A 6,417-nucleotide genomic window follows, 5' to 3' on the forward strand; every position below is an offset into this window, starting at 1 on the left:
TTGCTCCTTGGTTAAGTGCATGTGATAGAACTGTACGAATGAAGTGCAAAGTTAATTTATGGTAACTTATAGTTACTCCTTCTTACTGCCAATAATCTGTGCACTTTCAGGTGAGCTCTTTGTTCTCTCTGTACAATACCACCTTCACCTTCAATAGCACCTTAGAGTATTCTGACTGGCTGCATCACCACCTGGTACGGCAGCTGTAATGCTCTGGACCGCAAAGCTCTGCAGAGGGTGGTGAGATCAGCACAGCGCATCACCAGGACTGAACTGCCAGCCATGCAGGATCTCTACAGACTGCGCTGCATGAAGAAGACACAGCGGATCCTCTCTGATCCTAGCCACCCCAGCCACAGACTTTTCACATTCCTGCTGTCTGGCAGGAAGTTCAGGAGCATTCAGACCCGCACTACCAGACATAGAGACAGCTTTTACCCACAAGCCATCAGGCTTTTGAACTGCTGACATTCTATACACACCATTACACACTCACTACAATTACAGGACTCTACACACTGTCACTTCAACTAATGCCACTTAAATGCTCGTTGCACAAGATCTGCACAAACTGTAAATACCAACTTGTCTGAAATACTCTAAATATTTTATACTATTTTTCTCTCTTTTTTCTCTTTATCATTATTATTAATGATATTTCCTGTTAATTTCTTCTTAATTTAACACTTTCTATATGCTCATGTAAAGCAGAGGAGCACGAGCCAAAGAATTTCATTATGGGTAAATGTGGCTACACTGTTTATCTGTACATGACAATAAAACTTGAAACCATTTTCAGTGTGTATGCAAGTCCACCCAAGCCACATTCCTGAGAACAAAGGAACATTACAAACACTATCAGATTTCAGCACTCGCATATCATCCGTATCAGAAGGTCTGGTTATTAGCTAAAAATGTCCCATTAAATAACTTATTAAGAAAACAACTAAATACACAGAAAATATTATGAAAACTGGTTTATTTTATATCTCCTACTTTGAAGTGAAGCAATAAAAACATGTATAAAACATCACAAACTGTAATATTATACAAATTAGAGATGGCACGATACCACTTTTTTATGTCCGATACCGATATCATAAATTTGGATATCTGCCGATACCGATATGAATCCGATATAGTGTTTTTTAATCAACAAAACTGTTTTTTTTTAAATATCTTGCTGCATTTTGTATAAGTTCATACTCAAGTTTAAAACAACAACTACACTAAAGCTATTCTGTTATACCTGTATGCAAAAAAAATATTTCATAGTTGAGCAATACTGATCAATCTAATCAACTTAAACCTACACCATCCTCCCTATTCTGGTATTTTAAAGAGTACTTAGCGTAAATATTAAGCAACCTAACTAATAGGGTTCCAACTCCCAGCAACAACAAAAATAAATGAATAAAAAATAGGGAACCACCCCTCACGCTCCACCTCATGATGCTTAATCGACGTAATCAACCTTAAGTTGATGCAGTGTGAAATTATTTTTCAAGAAATATTAAATAGATTCAACATCTTTCTTCAACAAAATTGCAGACTGCACAGATGGTACCTTCCCAAAGTAAAAAGTACTATAGCTTACTAGGGTATATATATTAGACTTAATAGTCACTATGTACAGTAATTGACTTCTATTCCTTTTACATCAAATTAAAACTTTGGGTGTAAGATTCAGATAATTATTTATTAAAAGCTAGACATTTTAAATGAGAATAAGAAAGAAAAGTATGTCTTTGTGCCCCCTTTTCCCTGTTCATGCCCTATCGGCCCCCCTGGCTAAACTTTGCTAGATCCGCCCCTGCACAGTTACCAGCGTCAGCTACGTAGAAAAAGATCCTGGTGTAGAAAGTAATAATAAATAAATTCTAACAACAGCTTATCAAGCTTAAACGTGCTGCTGTTCTTCAGCCGCTGGTTTCCTCTTTCTGGTGCAAACTGGGCCAAAAACAAACAAGAGAGACGGACTCGCGACAGAAAAGCCGATCAGCTGATCATTAAGCAGTTTCATGATTGAAATAGCAGCAAGAAGAGGCAGTCGCTTGTTAAGCTTAACGCAGGAATGCTTTACATTCAGAGATGGACTTACACACTTGCTTTACTTCTCTCGGGATAACTTTGTCAGAGATGAAATGCCAGGTTGCTAGCGAAGCTCCAAATGCTATCCAGACCACCAACAGGTCCCGCATGCCACAACTGCTCTATCACGTGATGCATACTGCTACGACGTGCTAACGTTCTGAGGTGAGTTACGGCGTGTTGCAAGTTTTGTGAGGTGCTTTTGTGATATTTAATGGGTCGGATTACATTTTTTATTTTTCTCCGATATCCGATCCAGTAATTTAGGTCAGTATCGGACCGATACCGATACGTAATATCGGATCGGTCCATCTCTAATACAAATGCTTCCTGCTGATGCAATGGAGACATCTTCCAGTGACAGTCTTCATCAGTGTGAGTGTGAGGAAGATCCTAAACCAACCGACACAGAAGTGCATGTTCACAACTCCCTCTGTGCAGACGGGGTCAGCACCCTGGGTGAGGAGGGGTGGTGCTGTGGCCAGTCAGGTATGAAGTGCTCAGAGTGGATCTTTGGTCCTCTGTGCAGCTCTGTCCACTCTCAGCTGCTCTGCAAAGCAATAACACGAGAAAGACGTCATTTTAACACAATACAGCATTTTCATTGTTGGCAGCTGCAGTATGTTGTTAAAATGCAATTTTAAACTCAACATATACACACAATAACTATAAATAAACTTAAACCTACAGTACTGTAGGACGATGATTTACACCAGCTATTGGAAGGATTTAGTCTTCAAGACAGTTTGTAGCCAATGTGAGGTGATAACTTACATAGCTGGAACACAGCACCACTCTCCAGTTTGTCATTTGGTCATCCATCCTTCTCATCGGGTTGGGGTAAGGCTGTCTTCTGGGTGGAGTATCTCTCTGTGTTAGCTCCGTCTTGGACGTTGAGTGTCTGAAGTGCTGAATGCTGGGAGAGGACAAGTGTAAAGCACCTGAAGACAAAAAGACAAAGAGAAAAGCATGAATTCACAGATCACAGAGTTCTTCAATTTACTTTTCATCTGTTATGTGTTTTTACCTTACCTCTGATCCCTTAGCCACAGGCTATACCTTATGTAAAAACAAGAGACCACCTTTGCAGATTGAACAAATATTTGAAATTGTGGTGGCAGATTTCTTTTCTCATGTATTAATCACATATTGAATCATATCACATTAGTTATAGTAATATCACTTTCTCACTCCTGTCACTAGTTTACATGCATGTGGAATGTTAACACAGTGAGGCCATTGTAATGGGAAATGTTAAACAGATAGTGGGACTCCTTCTGCTTATCAGGGATGTAAATCCTTACATAACGGCCAAGCAGAAAACAAGGTCATAATTCTCTCTGTGAGGGACAAAGTATAGCCCCCCTGTGAGAGGGGCCAACATGTGAGTTTGTGGAATGTTCTTTGTCTGTGTGTCTGTATATAAGATGTAAGGGCGGTGGCCACAATTCAGAGAAGGTCCTAGTGTTTCACTGGGATGCTCTCTCCACATTGCAATGTGTTTATTAAACTCACTTCAAATCAAGCTCACTGGGTGTGTTGTAGGTTATTGTTAAATTTTCCACAACAAAATAAAGTGCAAGAAAGTTACTTACCAGCATGACAAGACATAATTGCACAAATAAACATTAAAAGACATGAAAAGAAGTCAAAGATATTTGCAATAAACAGATCTCAGTGCAAGAAAGTTACTTACCAGCAATACAAGACATAAATACACACATAAACATTACAAGACATAAATACACACATAAACATTACAAGACATAAATACACACATAAACATTACAAGACATATGTGCACACATAAACATTACAAGACATAAAAACAAGTCAAAGATATTTGCAATAATCAGACCTCAGTGCAAGAAAGTTACTTACCAGAAATACAAGACATAAATACACACATAAACATTATAAGACAAAAAAAACAGATCAAAGATATTTGCAATAAACAGACCTCAGTGCAACAAAGTTAATTACCAGCAATACAAGACATAAATACACACATAAACATTACAAGACATACATACACACATAAACATTATAAGACATAAAAACAGGTCAAAGATATTTGCAATAAACAGACCTCAGTGCAAGAAAGTTACTTACCAGCAATACAAGACATAAATACACACATAAACATTACAGGACATAAAAACAAGTCAAAGACATTTGCAATAATCAGACCTCAGTGCAAGAGAGTTACTTACCAGCAATACAAGACATAAATACACACATAAACATTATAAGGAAAAAAAAACAGATCAAAGATATTTGCAACAAACAGACCTCAGTGCAAGAGAGTTACTTACCAGCAATACAAGACATAAATACACACATAAACATTATAAGGAAAAAAAAACAGATCAAAGATATTTGCAATAAACAGACCTCAGTGCAAGAGAGTTACTTACCAGCAATACAAGACATAAATACACACATAAACATTATAAGGAAAAAAAAACAGATCAAAGATATTTGCAATAAACAGACCTCAGTGCAAGAAAGTTACTTACCAGCAATACAAGACATAAATACACACATAAACATTATAAGAAAAAAAAACAGATCAAAGATATTTGCAACAAACAGACCTCAGTGCAAGAGAGTTACTTACCAGCAATACAAGACATAAATACACACATAAACATTATAAGGAAAAAAAAACAGATCAAAGATATTTGCAATAAACAGACCTCAGTGCAAGAAAGTTACTTACCAGCAATAAAAGACATAAATACATACACAAATATTATAAGACATAAAAACAAGTCAAAGGTATATGCAATAACCAGACTTTAGTGCAAGGAAGTTACTTACCAGCAATAGAAGACATAAATACACACATAAACATTACAAGACATAAATACACACATAAACATTACAAGACAAAAAAACAGGTCAAAGATATTTGCAATAAACAGACATCAGTTCAAGAAAGTTACTTACCAGCAATACAAGACATAAATACACACATAAACATTATAAGACATACATACACACATAAACATTATAAGACATAAAAAAAAGTCAAAGATATTTGCAATAAAAGGACCTCAGTGCAAGAAAGTTACTTACCAGCAATGCAAGACATAAATACACACATAAACATTATAAGACAAAAAAACAGATCAAAGATATTTGCAATAAACAGACCTCAGTACAAGAAAGTTACTTACCAGCAATACAAGACATAAATACACACATAAACATTATAAGACAAAAAAAACAGATCAAAGATATTTGCAACAAACAGACCTCAGTGCAAGAAAGTTACTTACCAGCAATACAAGACATACATGCACACATAAACATTACAAGACATAAAAACAAGTGAAAGATATTTGCAATAAACAGACCTCAGTGCAAGAAAGTTACTTACCAGCAATACAAGACATACATGCACACATAAACATTATAAGACATAAAAACAAGTCAAAGATATTTGCAACAACAAGACCTCAGTGCAAGAAAGTTACTTACCAGCAATACAAGACATAAATACACACATAAACATTATAAGACATAAAAACAAGTCAAAGATATGTGCAATAATCAGACCTCAGTGCAAGAAAGTTACTTACCAGCAATACAAGACATAAATACACACATAAACACTATAAGACATAAAAACAAGTCAAAGATATTTACAATAATCAGACCTCAGTGCAAGAAAGTTACTTACCAGAAATACAAGACATAAATACACACATAAACATTACAAGACAAAAAAACAGATCAAAGATACTTGCAATAAACAGACCCCAGTGCAAGAAAGTTACTTACCAGCAATACAAGACATAAATACACACATAAACATTATAAGACATAAAAACAAGTCAAAGATATTTGCAATAATCAGACCTCAGTGCAAGAAAGTTACTTACCAGCAATACAAGACATAAATACACACATAAACATTATAAGACATAAAAACAAGTCAAAGATGTTTGCAACAAACAGGCTCAGTGCAAGAAAGTTACTTACCGGCAATACAAGACATAAATACACACATAAACATTATAAGACATAAAAACAAGTCAAAGATATTTGCAACAAACAGGCTCAGTGCAAGAAAGTTACTTACCAGCAATACAAGACATAAATACACATATAAACATTATAAGACATAACAACAAGTCAAAGATATTTGCAATAACCAGACCCCAGTGCAAGAAAGTTACTTACCAGCGACACAAGACATAAATACACACATAAACATTATAAGAAACGAAAACAGATCAAAGATATTTGCAACAAACAGACCTCAGTGCAAGAAAGTTACTTACCAGCAATACAAGATATAAATACACACACAAACAT

The sequence above is a fragment of the Rhamphochromis sp. 'chilingali' genome (assembly GCF_963969265.1).
Source record: "Rhamphochromis sp. 'chilingali' genome assembly, chromosome: 4".
NCBI lineage: Eukaryota > Metazoa > Chordata > Actinopteri > Cichliformes > Cichlidae > Rhamphochromis > Rhamphochromis sp. 'chilingali'.